General features: G+C 39.8%; 1 protein-coding gene across 1 annotated transcript in view; it reads right to left on the bottom strand.

Annotated features, from left to right (window-relative positions):
- Window positions 1-995, bottom strand: part of LOC113987360 (urea transporter 2-like) — a 295,544-nt gene extending 294,549 nt beyond the window's left edge. Inside the window, exon 1 of the mRNA XM_039381171.1 lies at window positions 939-995. The gene's annotated coding sequence lies outside the window, so the exon portion shown is untranslated. The remainder of the gene's footprint in view (window positions 1-938) is intronic.
- Window positions 996-14,994: the final 13,999 nt, after the last annotated feature.

The following is a 14,994-nucleotide window of genomic DNA, read 5'->3' as shown; positions in this document are numbered from 1 at the left end:
AGGTAACTGTTGCTACTTGATTTTCAGGGTGCCTATGACTTCCCTGTGCCTTATGGGATTTAGCAGATTTATCCTTGTTTAGAAAATTATCAAAAAGAAAAGAAAAGAAAAGAAAACAAAACAAACAAAAAAAAATTCACTGAGGTAAGGAGATAAAGCAAGAGTTGTCATGAAAAAAGAATTGTGCTCTGCTGCAAGGGACTAGATTTTGGTAAAAAATGCAATGTTTGGTGAGTGTGAAGCTATAAGTGCCTACACGTAGGATTTTAAAAAGTGAGAATTAAAAAGTGAGAAACCTTATTTTCTCCCAGGGTGGCCTGCTCCTTTCCCAACAGGAAAAGGAGCAGCAAAGACTTCAGCAAAACAGGCATTTTTTGGAAGGGTGTATAAAAATGTTAAGAACACCTGGTGCTGTACACTAAGTCAGGCTCTTCTCGGTGACCATCCATCATCATCTGGGGAATTCATCACAATTTCTGCAGGTGTTACCCAAAATATTTGCCCTTTGATCTCAAGTGTAGCTGCACAGTTTGGTGTTTGCTGTTGTCCTGATCCCTTTCTGTTCCCTGTCTCACCTGCCTCTGGCCAAACCGAGATGCGACTTGAAAGACACTCTCTGAGCATCATTTTTACTCTGTGTACCTTTAATACCCATTTTTAGCTCCTTTTTGGACGAACTGAGCAAAACAAGAGGAACAGGCTGTAAGTGAGAGTTGCTAGGGAAGAGTTACCCTCCTGTTTTTTGCAGGGCAGAAGTTACCTGGCACTTAGGGGAACATATAAACACACCAAGACACATCCAACCCAACACAGACTTAGATCCTAATCCACCAATCTGTACTCTGCAAAACCCCAAATTATCCACGGCAGCTCTTGCTGATCACTGGGCCTCCATCACATTTATCTAATCAGCAAATTTTATTTCATCTCCTACTCACCAGCAACTCAGAACATCTCACTTCAGTGGTGGAATGGCATGCAGATTCAGTCTCTTGTTGGTGACAGAGATAAGAAATTCAAACCAGAAAAGGCTCCAGGAAGAGTTGCTTGGACCTGAATGAAAGAACAGATTGTTTATGGTTAGTTTTTTTCTCATTTTAAGGCTGGGGTGAATTTAGTTTACTCATTTCATATTATTTCACATGCAAATTTAAAACCTTTTTCTCTGCCTCCCATATATCCAAGAGCTTGGGAAGAGGGAATTATGATTTCACACACAACTCATGGTTTGAGACAGGGTGTGTCTGAGTTTAGTGTATATTTAAGCCCAGTCCTGGTCAGAACGTTTCCCAGGAGGAATGTTTAATACAAGCTTCAATAACATGTTTCTGTTCATTTGGAGGTGACCTAAAACCATGTCTGGAGTAAACAGATGTTTATTAGTTGTTGTTCAGGGCACAAATATTTCTTGAATTGGGTTTTAGAAGAAGCCAGTAATTTCTGAAGCCAGAATTTTTCAAATCCAAAAGCAAAAATCAAAGTAATATCTTATGTTTGAAAAGCACATAAACTCCTCTGTGGCCAAAGCTCCTTCTCTAAACTTTATCCCTGGGATATGTGTGGTGAATTTTCAGAGCCCATTTTTAAACTCCCAGGTATAGCATTTTTTTTTTTAAATTCAAAATATCAAAAACATTTATAAAAGGAGAGCACCTTCTGTAAAGAAAAAATTGAGAAAGAAATACAAATTCATTTTTATTGCTTGTCAGAACCTTCATGTAGGTTTTAGTTTTGAAGAAAAGGAAAAAAAATACCCAATCATCAAAACCAAAACCAGTAGTGATGATGTAGAAGGTCTGGGCAAGTTTTATGGTTCATTACTTATTCCTGATTTTTCATTCCTCCCCTATATATTTTCAGATAAATTACTTTTGGAAAGTAACTATATATTATAAGCTAATTCAGCTTCAAAACTCTGGTTTGGTGACATTTACAGAATATTTAACACTTTCCAAAACTGTGACAAAATTTATATTCATGGATATAGTTTTAGGAACCTAATTTCAAGTTTAAAAATACTGACTCATAGGCTTCTCGAGATGTGTGAGAAATGTCCTTTAGAACATACATAAGATGACAAGAATAAAGGTGTTGGCCTAAAAAACTAGTCAGTGAAATAAAAACCCACCAGGAAAGATATTAATCTGCTCATGTCAAACTGCACAGAGCTTCCTGCAACCTCCTTCTCTTTTTCTTGGGATGTGCAAAGATTACTGAGCTGGAACTCAGAAAGTCCAGCTTTGTAAGCCCTCAGTAAGTCCAGTGTGACGATGCACATGCTAAGATGTAGCCAACAGGAAGAAAACTTGGTTATTAACACTTTTGTATTGAACTAGGCAATATCACTTTATAAAAATTCTATTCTTGGAGCTCCCTGAGTCCAAGAAACAGGCTATGCTTTCCCCATGAAGAGGATTTTCCGTGTTGGCAGCTTTCAGAGAACCCGGTGCTTGTCATTACAGACCTGGAATCAGGTGATCACACAATATCTGATTTTATTATGAATCAAAAAACTGACATAAACAAAAATACTTTAAGTACTAATTAGAATGGTTAAAAGTAAAAGAAACCACCAAAAAAACCCACCAAAACCTTAGAGTTGTGCTAGCAGAGGGCAAGGCAGACCCAAACCCATTCTTTGCCAAAAAGAAAAGTTGCTCGTCAGATGAACTTCTCTGCAAGATTTTAGAAATTACTGGGTTACTCAGTAGTTTCCTGAAAGCTTGAAAAATCACACTAGAAAAAAATTTTTGGCGAATTTTCCATCACTTGGTTGGATTGAAGAAATTAGAAACCTTCTGCTTTCCTGGGGCTTTTCAGCACCTCCTCCTTTCCACCCTCCTACAGCTTGAAAATGATATGATATAACAAGACCAGCCAGAAGAAAGAATATGCAGAAACACTTCTTGAAGCCTCAGGCATTCAGACTCCAGAAGACAGGGATGAAAGCTCCAGACACGTGTGCAGCCACGCTGCTAGAAGGTGTAGCTCCAAGATTATGTGTAAGGCCCAGTTGAAAAAATCATCCTTTCAATTTGAAACTCACAAGCTGCTCCCCTCTACCTCCTCCCCTGATGCTTAACTCCTCCAGTTTTAATTATCATGCACCTCCATTGCAAGACAAGACCTTGTTCGGGCAGTGTGCATGAGCATTTTGAAGGAGCCCTCCTGACAAATGAGAACTGTGATTGCTCTTTCCATGTTAAGTCCCCTTTAAAAAAAAAATGTGGACATATAGAGAGGTCATTGCAAACTTCTTAAGTGAAATCTGTACCTCCATTAATGGTCTTCAGCAGCTTGAAGAGGATTAAGTATAAAAAAAGTTCAGATTCATTTCTGTTCTTTCCTATCCAGCCTCTAAGTACAGTTCCTCTAGTACTTTGTCCATCAGTACCATTCAGTAGTCCCCCTGACTCACCAATGGTGCAAATACTAAATTTGGATATATGTGTTTCCTTTTAATTGTTTTGCCCTGAATAACTTGCTATGCTCCCAATAATTTTATTTAATTTTCAGTAACCCTGAACTGGTCAGGCAGCTGGATCATATCATCATTGTAGGTCCCTTGCAACTGAAGTATCCTGTCCTATCCTATCCTATCCTATCCTATCCTATCCTATCCTGTCCTGTCCTGTCCTGTCCTGTCCTGTCCTGTCCTATCCTATCCTATATCCTATCCTATATCCTATCCTATCCTATATCCTATGCTATATCCTATCCTATTCTATCCTATATCCTATTCTATCCTATATCCTATCCTGTCCTATATCCTATCCTATCCTATCCTATATCCTATCCTATATCCTATCCTATCCTATATCCTATCCTATATCCTATCCTATATCCTATCCTATATCCTATCCTATCCTATCATATCCTATCCTATCCTATCCTGTCCTATATCCTATCCTATTCTATCCTATATCCTATCCTATCCTATATCCTATCCTATCCTATCCTATCCTATCCTATCCTATCCTATATCCTATCCTATCCTATCCTATATCCTATCCTATCCTATATCCTATCCTATCCTATCCTATCCCATCCTAATTGCTAACCCCAGACTCAGGCTGGGACCTTATAAAAGGCTCCCCCTCAGTGATGTATGAGAAACCTCTTCTTCTGGAGCTCCTTGTCTTGGAGGACAGCTCTGGGAACTCAGCTTTAAGACTAGGCTTTATGAGTGTAGGAGCAAGGTACCCCAGCCTGATCTGAGAGGTTTTCTTGACATCCATCTGATATTGTCCCTTATCTCCATCTCCTGTAGCAACATATAGATCTTGCTACATCATTTTGGACCCTGACCACTATCAGTAGACTTCGATTTACTGATCGCCTTATCTCTGCCACAGCCCTATTAACCCAACGCACCCTGCAAGTTTTAAACCTCTCCTAGTCCCACAAGGATTCCTCAGGACAGTATGAGCTAATACCATGTCCAGGTGTGGCTGAAAAGTCCCAGACATGTAGGAAAAGATTATTCTCTGGCCTGTGACACAAGCTGCGTTGTTTACAGGAAAATTCATTTTGCTTTGCTGCACAGCAACTTCTGATTGCTCAAAGCTAAGCCATTTTTTTTCCCAAAGCAAAGGATGGGAAGCATGTCTGTAAATTGTTTTACTCTGCTTGTTCGCTGGTCACGATCATGAATCAGATGCTTTTAACTGAAAAAACAAAGCGTTGCCACTGTGGTTGTTACAGCAGAGAAGGGAGGTAGGGTAATCTATAGCACAATTCATGACTGGATTATCACAGATCAATGACTAAATGCGAATGACTAAATGCTGTCTTTTAGTCGTTTTTGCTTCCTGTTGTTTTTTTGTTCGTTTGTTTGTTTGTTTGGGATTTTTTATTTGGTTCTGTTTTGGTTATTTATTTATTTATTTATTTATTTCATGCTACCTTGGAGTTCAGGTGCAAGAGACGAATAGAAAATCCTTACTGAAATGTAAAATGGAAGAGTGCAAAGAAAGGAAGAAATATTTCTCGTGCTGGTTCATATAACACTGTTTTCCAGCATGTTGCAAATCTGCTGGTGCCCCTTTAAGAACACTCATAACTTAGTTTATAAAAGCTAACAGCATTAAAAATACAGTAATTAACATGTTCATAATGTAAATGCTAATAATTTAACATGTCAAGCATCCTCATCCCCTACTGAATCAATATAAATTTTTAAAACTGACTCTTTAAGACCTTTAAAATCAGCTCTCAAAGCATGCACTAAACAACCACACTGTTGGCATACAGGAGCACCAAGTTACAAATTCATGTGTTAGACTGTCTGACACACTCTTTCTCTTTGATGCAAAAGAACAAAAGCCAAAAAAACCTCCCCTCAAAATCTTATATTTGGAACTGCATAATCTGCATGAATAAATGAAATGTTTGGGTCTTTTTTTCTCAAAGATTTTCTAATTTTTTAAGACATAAACCTTACTGAGAGGTTACAGAATAAGTTTTTCCACAACAAAGTTGTGTGACAATCCAAAATGTTCTTGAAACAACAAGTATATAAAGATAATAAAAAATTAGTCTAATAAACTAAAAGTCAAACTTCCTGGGTTTAGACCACTTTCTGTCAAGATTGTTTTAGGTCATGAAGAAAACATTTAGAAATTGATTTTAAGTATTATAAAGACTAGCTCTTAAAATAAAGGTTATTCTCATGTTTACTGCAGAAAAGGCAAGAAAAAGGTTTGGTTTGTAGTTTTATTTTTTTTTTTCCAAACATCTGCAAAATAGAGATAGAATTATTAGGTAGATTCATCTTACCTCGCTACCTCGCTCACGACGCTTCGAGAAAGACTCATGAAGCATTTTTGTGTTTATATATGGAGAGACTGCCAAATGCCTGGAGCAGATGGTTGTTTCCTGGTCAACCCATTGAAAGAAGATGGCAGATATGACCTTTTTTATTTTTTTAATTTGTTACAGATACGAAATAAATGAGTTTTGCAATTGAGTACAAAACCCATCACATCATCTGTGGGTCTCAAATACTTATAAAATTGCACAATGCCTGTGTTAACATCTTGTTCTGCTTGAACAGTCAGATAATGGACTGGATGTCAATAGGCCAGAGGTTGTTCTTGCTTTGGGAAAATCTTCTGTGCCCATGAAGTTGAGCCAGAGGTGTTTTTCACTACAGCCATTCCAGAGTTTCAGTGGGAAGAAAGAGCTCAGCTTCCTCCACACTCCATATATCTGGATTAATTACACCTGCTGGGAATTTAGCCTTTCTTTTCTATATCTTAATCCTCCTGGTCTCAGGTATAAGTTGAAGTTCTACCTGGGCAATACTAAAGCCCTTCTTTGCTGTGAGAAAGGAGGAAACTAATTTCAGAGAGGTTAAAATTTTACAAAGTGTATGTACTCAGAAATAATTTATGAGGGGTTATATGTCTGATAGGAGATAAGAGCTCATGTACCTTGCTTTCCTAGCATGAAAAAAGGTCTTAACCTCCTACCACCCCCCTCTAAAAAAAAAAAAACAAAACCAAAAAAACAAACCAAACCCAGAAACCAAACCCAAAACAAGCAACCAACTAGGAAAAAGTTCAGTACATTTCCTCAGATGCTTCAAGATTAGCACAAATTACAGTCCAGTGGCAAATAGAAGATGGAGGATTCCAGATTTGGGGTAAAATAAGTCAGCTGCAGTTAGGGAAGCTTTTCACGCCTGTCAAAAGAAGTTACTTTATGTGTCTTGCAACCAGTCCCTTGTGTATGGTAAAAATGTTTCACAACAGGATGCAAAACAAGTATGAGAGATGTGGGCATGGTCTAGTGATTTCTAACTCATCCAATGAGAAATACTGCTTAAAACCACACCTCATAATCTCTTAAACCATTCCAGATACACTTAAATTATTTCTGAGAACTCAGAAGTATCATTATGGCAAGACCTTCTCTGAACTCCTATTTCAGTTTCCCAAACAGTTTGCTAAGGCTACACAGTGACTGGCTAGATTTGGTCACTCGATCCTCTGATATCTGCTTCTGGAGATAAACACATGACAGACTTCAAAGTTCTGTAAGAGACGGGAAAGCTGAAACAAAAATCTTTCTGTCTCTCTCTAACTTATCTTCTCATGATCTGAATGTGAGATAACTTTTCCTTCCTTTTATTTTCTTTCTTTTTTCTTCTTGCCTTTTTTTTTTTTTTTAAATCTTGTACACCTTCAACTAAGCTTCCAGAATTCAGAGATACAGAGTCCAAAGCTTCACATGAATGCAAACAGAATTGCAGGAATGCAAAATATAAATGCAACAGAATTGTGATGCCATTAACTTTTGCAGGATATTATTTCTATTGTTCTTTCACAACACAGTGCACATAAAGAGCAAGTGTTAGGGTGTAAGTGTACTAAAGTAGACAGGGAAAGGACACAAAAGAAAGAAATCAAGCACCAGGAGGAAGGCTTGGGGATAAAAGTGAACCCCCTTATTCTTCAGCGGTGCCAAGAAATATCACACAACCAGATTTTTACTTTTCTTGCTGATGGGATTGGACAACTGTCCAGAAGAGATAAGGTGAGGCTGAAGCCATGAAAAATGTGAAGGGAAAAGAGAAACAAAGCAGGGAGATGTTATAGGTGAAGGGGATGCACTTTGGAAGTGATGGTTGAGTTGGTCACTGTAAATACATCCAAATAGCATGATTCTTAAACCACTCCTGGACTGCAATTATGTAATAGAAATAACAGTCCTGAGGGAGAGGGAGAGTGCAGAAATCCCCCAGTGCAGGAAAACACAGATGTTGGCAACAAGAATCTTCTATAGCACATTACAAATCCTCCAAAAAAAAGGAGACCCTTGGGCCTGCCAGTGTAACACTAATCAGTGGTTAGGTGGAATACGTGAGACTAAATAAGAAAGGGTGGTTCAGTGGATTAATTTGCTCTTTTTAAGTCTACTGATATTTTGAGTTGTTGTCCAGTACTGACCCTCCCAGGAGCTTATATCACACTAATGTTGTCTTGCATTTGATGAAATGCTATAATTTAATTTTACACAGATGTAAATGGGCACAGCAGTATCAGAACATGGTAAAAGGATTATCATCTGGAAAATCTTACGCTAATGACATGAGAAGTAGACAGGGTAGAGAACAAGTTCTACTTGTTCTACAATAGAGTTGTGATGAGATTACTTCATCATGCATAAATCCAACCTGAGTCTCTTTAGCATAGGGAATTTTTCTTTAGGGAAACAAGCACTGAGCAACAGAACATATTGTTCATTTTTTTAATGTCCATAACTTTCCCCCCCAAGATTTGGTTTCTAAAATTACATCTTTCTAGTCTATAATGATGGTAATTTGTTCATTACCACATGGAAGGAAATTGGTCATGAAGCACAACCCTTAAGTATGCATGGCTATAATTTAAACAAATACAGTATCAAGGAAAGGTATTAATACACATAACAACTTGGTAACGTCCAAGTTTTGATTTTGCTACTCTTTTTTCCGTACAAAGAGGAACTAGAAAAAAACTTAGAGTTTTCCTTATGATTTGCTGTCAGCTTTGAGCATCTACTGACTTAGCAGAGCTATGGCCAATAGTTTGTTATGTCTCCAGGAGGGGTACAGTGAGTGATATTTCTATTATGGATGCAGACATAGCAAACTATACCACATCTGCAGTGACAAACTATCTGCTGAGAAGGAAAATCATGTGGTTGTCATGCATATCTGATCCTATAATTACACATGTACACGTAGACACTCTTAAAAGGAAGGGCTTCTCTAAGAGAATTCTTACAGCAGGGTTACACTTGCAAACCTCTGTCCATTTTAGGGTATGAAGACAAATCTTAAAAGTTTAGCTAACGGAATGGTATGGTGTTTTTAGAGATGGGAAATTAAAAAGAGGGACAGGGAAAGGAAGCGAAGTCAAACAAAAACTTGTTTAGAAGACTGGAGAAAAGAAAAGGTTGATGTCCTTCAAAGCTGGCCATAGATCTGAAGTAGACGAGCACAGAGAGGGAACCCAGAGATCTGCAAATTTGACTTTTAGCCAGTTTGTTTCTGGCCATGGTAGAACTTTTGACATCACTACCTTGGAATTTATTGTCAGCCAAAGAGGATCTGTCACCTCTTAATATCAACATGACTTTATTCCCTTCTCTTCAAGACCCTGTGCACAAAATTTGACTTACCTCAGGTATGATAGACTTCATCGGGCAAACATACAGAAAACTTAAATCCAAGATGTAAAACTCTTTTGATTCTTCTGTTACAGTGAGCAAAAGAATCAAACTGTCATCTCACCTGCAAGATTTATACTCAAAATAGTTATTCACAGTATGTTGAACAAGTGCTTGGTCATTAATATTGGGACAGAGGGACAGAAGGAAGAATATATTCCAGCAGAGTTGTGTATCTCATGGTTCTACCTTTCCTGGAAAAACTCTCATCGACCATCATCGTCACCATGAGCTGTGATGATCACTCTTCCAGAATGTGACATGGAAAGCAGACTCATTCCTACGTCTGATGCTGTTTGGACTATGGAAAAAGATATGAACAAGTTCTTACTATCATCCCTCCTGACTGATCTAAGGGAAGGTGCTTATGCCATTTCTGAAAAATGTTGCTTTTAGAGAGGTTGGGACTGAACGAGTGTCAGGGCAGTCACTGCACTTACACATTGGGAAAAAGGAGACATGGAGAAATGTCTGATGTAGTTGAAAGATAGGGAACCACTCCTGTTTGAACCTAGGCTTGGCTGGGATTCCTTAGGTCCCTTCCCAGTCATCAATGATTTTAGTACTTGCTTGTGTGAAAATAAAACTAAAATCCCTCCTGAGCTCTTTGGCAGTTTCCAGCTTATCACAGCAAGTCCAAGTATCCACATTTCCATCAGCAAGAGTTCAGGCCTCAATTCTTGCAGGCAGACCAGCCTGTAAACCCACTCTGGCTCCTCTCTGGTCCAGTCTAATGAGGAGTCAAGGGTGCTAAGCCACAAAAAGTTGCAAGATGAGCTGCAGAGAGTGGAAGAGTTTGGGGACAGTCTTCAGTACAGATTTGCAATCCCTTAGGACTTGTGCACATGTGCTCTGGATACTCTGAACTACTGGACTGTCATGACCTTGATCTTGCCCAAATCCACCACAGTCAGGTCTATAGCTGCAGATGTAAGAGGGAGCAAGGGAAGCCAAAGAAGAGGAGTTACCCTGATTGAGATCAGAGACCTGGTCCTGGGATGTCCATACATTGCAGACAGTTGATGGCAGAGAAAAGAAACAACACATATATCTGTTTGAGTCCATCACTACATGAAAGATGTTGAGGTGCTGGTGAAGGGTCTAGGAGGGGAGACTTTCTTGCTCTCTACAACTCCCTGATAAAAGATTGTAACCAGGTGGGGGTTAGTCTCTTCTCCCAGGTAACAAGTGGCAGGACCAGTGGAAATGAACTCACGTTATGCCAGGGGAGGTTTAGACTGGATATTCATGAAGCTTTCTTCACCAAGAGGATTGTCAAGCCCTGGCACAGGCTTCCCAGGGCAGTAGTGGAGGCACCATCCCTGGAAGTGTTTAAAAGCCATGTAGATGTGGCCTTTGGGGACATGGTTAGTGGTGAACACAGTAGTGCTGGGTTAATGGTTGGACTTGATGATCTTAGAGGGTTTTTCCAGCCCTGACGATTCTATGATTATTTCATGCCCATTTTTCTTGGCCAACTGTGGTGGTAGTGAGAGACTTTTTGGACAAGGTTGCAGGAAGCATAGGAAATCACAAGTTTTTCAATTTTATAGAGCATCAGCAGGCAGAGTGGCAGCTCAAAACTGGAAGAAATGTACCACGCTGACACTCATCTGCCTCCTGTGAGTCGGACTCCTTTATTCTGTATGAAACAAATGTTCATTGTAGGATCAGTCAGCAGGGCAAGGAGACATTAAATACCTCCTGCCACTTCCCAGAAACACAAGCCTGACAAAGAGGGATCATCTCGAAATCACTCCTCCTGCATGGAAAATATTTCTCCCTGTGCTCATCTTTGTATTTTTTTTCCCCTGTGGAAACGCTGTTATTTGAAGAAGAGGAGCCTGCATTAAACCATTTGTTCTGCTCTTACTGTGACAGAGTTTTGTCTACCTGTCTTACTACTTTTCATGCAAGTTTTCTGTCTGCCTTGTCTTTAAATTCACAGTCCTTAACATGAGCCTCACAGCTAGGAAGTAGCCAACATGTGAGAATACAAAGTTATTGCATCTCTGACTGTAACCAGGTTTGTCCTCACTCCCCTTCCCTTGCAATTCCACTTCCATCACCAAATCCTTTGCTGAAATACGAGCCCTAAAGACACAGAGCCTCACACTGTAACAGAAAAACAGTGTGCTTCTCTTGAACCATCCATGTGTGACCATTCTGGTGTTTCACTTCTTGGTGATTTTTCAGCTGAAAATATCAGGTAAATAATATCAGCCTATTCAGGCTGTGATGATGCCACCCATGAAGGTTATTTCTATATGAGACATTGGTACAAATGAAATGTGTACAGTGATTGAATAGACTTTGCTAAAACACAGTGTTGAGCTCAGTTTATCATCTGTCTGCGGTTTTCTAGGAAAGTTTTATTTTATTTTGGTTTTCATAGTGTCATAGAATAGTTTGGGTTGTAAGGGACCCTAAAGACCAGCCACTTGCAATGGACAGAGTCACCTTTCACTAGGCCAGGTACTCCAAGCCCTGTCCAACCTGGCTTTGTTGAAACATCTCTTTCACCTTTACCTTTCATTTAGACTCCCACAGTACCAATAAAACACACATGGGAAGGATACAGGATTCCAAGAAACAAAATCTTTATGACTTTGCCTGTCCTAAACCAAACAACTCAACGACAACAACTTTGGTTTTCAACCAAAGACTTATTGAGATTTAAAACTCCCACCCACATTTTGCTGAATTTGGCTGGTGTCTATCCCAGCTGCATAGCTGGGAGTCTGGCACCAGCAGGGTTTTATTTTCTGCTCAGCCTCCAGCAAAATTCTTCTCTTGACTATTTTAACACTTTTGTCTTCAGGGATTGCTGTATTGTTTTTGACTCTAAGGAAGGATGGGCAGTTTATAGAAGAGGGCCCCAGGGGCTGTGTGTTTGGCACTTGGCTGCATGGTAGTATTTGTTATGTGGGTGCTACTATGAGGGGTAACTTCCCTCTGCCTGCACCTTCTGTCTCTAAAAGAGGAGACATGCAGCTGTCATCATTAAGCTGCAGAAGAGCTATCAATTAGAGCAAGTCATGAAATCCGTACAAGCACCTCACAGAAAGCTGGAACAAGCACATTTCTTCCAATTTGCCATTCTGTTTTCATGAACAAACACACTTCTTCCTATTTTCCATTCTGTTTCCACGTCCGCCAACTACAGAGGCTACTGAAAAAAAAACAGAAACACAACTGTTCTCTCACTTTGAGTGAGATCATTCTGTCCTGTAGGCAAAGGAAACAAACAGCTGAGAGAGCACTGAAGTGGAGGTGTATGTTTCCTTTGGAGCTGCTGTTTATAATGTGTATGCTGGGGAAGATGCTTATTTACTGCCTTTGGAGCAGCTCTTGCACTCAGAGTGGTTTTTGTTGTGTTGCCCTAACAGTCCTCGGAGAATAGCAGGGAGTATCTACTTTTTTTCACACAAACCTTTTTGAGAAGCCCATTGAGATTCAGGCCTTCTTTAACAATCCTTCTCCACGTCTCGGGTGCAGGAGGACATGTACCACCACCTCCCTCTCCTTAACATCTGTAAATTTTATAAATTAAGAAAAACTCTCTCATTTTTTTTTTAACTAACCATGTATCCTCCTTCTGCTAGAACAGTAGATAATAGTTTAGTGGCTTCAGATAGTAGTTAAGATAGAACACTTGAGAAATTTCATTATGTTGCATCCTCCTCTCCCCCTCCCTCAAAGTTTCTTAGGCTTTAGGTGCACGTGGCTACTCGGAACATCTTTTCTGATACTTTCTGCTCTACAACTGGAACTCTGTGCAGACCTGCAGGACACAGCAGAAACACTGTTGTAAATTAAACCAATGGAAATATAGGGTCAAAAATAATCCCTCATGGGTATGAGTGGTCACGGCAGCTCCTAGGTAGGTCTGTGGAAAGAGACGGACTAGATCATCTTTGGAAGTCTCCTGCCATCTTTCTTTCCTTAAGCGACATGTTGCTCTGTATCTGGGCTTCATTTCCTGAGAGACAATACTACCAGGGCTCTTCTTAACCTGAATATCAAATTTGAGGTATAAGGAGATATTTTACCAGCTGATGTTGGCAGCCTTGTTAGCAAGACTTTACAGGACTTTCAAAAAATTACTTGACTTAGCACAAATACTTCCTCTTGTAACATAAGAATCTTTGTGTGTACACAGAGAAGTGGTAAAGGATGTACTGTGCTGGCACATGTATGAGAGAGCAAGCTTGGCACCCAAACAAAGGTATCCCACAGCCTGGTTGGCATTCAGGAGCCTGATAAATCTGCCAAACATCTGAGAAGAAGATGCTGTGTTGAATGCCCCCTGTATTGCTGAGGAGGAATACTCCCCTTAGAAATGTAGCCTGAATGGGAGGCAAGAAGACTGCAAAAATTAGTCCTGATGTCACTCTCCTTGTCTGATGTATGTTAACTTAGGGAGAACAGCTCCATTAACAAAATAAAAAGATGCTTTGCCTTGCCCTGTAGTCATAACTACGGTGCAGCAGAGAATCAGGGGTGTGCCTCTGAGCACATCGAATGCTCTTTGTCATCAATTCCCTGCCTTGTCCTCCAGATTGTTTGAGCAGCTGAGACACAGGAGTAATTTGAGAGGATGGACTGACCTGGGACAAGGTGGTTGACTTAACTCTTCCCCTTTGCAAGAAAATATTTGGCTAATTGGTGCAGCAGCTCTCCCCAGGTGGGAATTTTAGATGGTTCTGGAGATATCCCAGCTCAAACAGCCACTGCTGTGCCCAGACTAATTCACAGACACCATTTGTGTGCAACTTCACATAAACAAGGCAGTTGTAAATTGTCAACAGGATCTGTTCCTACAGACACAGAAATAGTCACGTAATGCAGTGTTTTGCACATAATTTGGAGACACAGTGTACATAGTTTCATCACATCAACAGCAATGGACCTGGTGTGGTCATGCAGGACCATGGGCTGGCTGGGTACAAGGACTTGACAAGAGCAGCAATTTGGTGACCAAACTGCTCATCAGGGTCATCATTCCTGCGACTATTAGAGTCACTCTTAAAATCACGGGGAGTTTTTTCCTTTTTCTTTTAGAAAGTAGCATGCCACCAAACTCCTTTATCCAACCTCAGGTTACTTCATCCAGTGTGTCTTTATCTTACGGATTGCAGGTACTATTTTCTGTGTAGTGCTTTAGAAAGCAGGAAAGAAGTGTGAAGATTTTCAGACTTAAAGACTGAAGCTACTTGCAAGGTACTATGAAAGTATACATGAATTTCCTGAAGCACCCTGTATGTTCAAGAGGTTCTGTCAGTCTGATGGGAAAGGCAAGTGCACACGTGTGTTTGTGGGGGGGTACAAGTGGTGGGAGATAATAATAATATATATGGGTAAAAAAAGAGAAGGGGGATTCCTTTTCCTAAAAAAGAAGGATCTGCATTTCATCAGGGCCGTGGTATTCCAGCTCAGAACAAGCTGAATTCAGTAAAAAACTCTTTCTTCTTCTTTCTTTTTTTTTTTTTTCCTTCTTGGCCTGGAACCTTTCAAAAGTGTTTAGGAAACAACAGGAAGGAATTTGAATGCATGGAGTTCTCTAAAAAATGAAACGAGATGTTTCACACTCCCATGTGAAGAAAGCTTACTGTATCTGCTCTAGGGGTGATGGAATATGTAACACATACATTCCTGCAAGAGATGAAATTCATTTTAATTAACGGACACCTCAAAAATCAGGTACCAGAGACATTAATCAGCTACACATCTTTCCATGGTGTTGGTTTTCCCACTAGCCAGTCCTCCTTTAATAAT

This window comes from Pipra filicauda, unplaced genomic scaffold (assembly GCF_003945595.2).
Source record: "Pipra filicauda isolate LSUMZ 115617 unplaced genomic scaffold, ASM394559v2 scaffold215_size1667880_pilon, whole genome shotgun sequence".
NCBI classification, from domain to species: domain Eukaryota; kingdom Metazoa; phylum Chordata; class Aves; order Passeriformes; family Pipridae; genus Pipra; species Pipra filicauda.
This window is presented reverse-complemented; position numbering and strand designations above follow the sequence as displayed.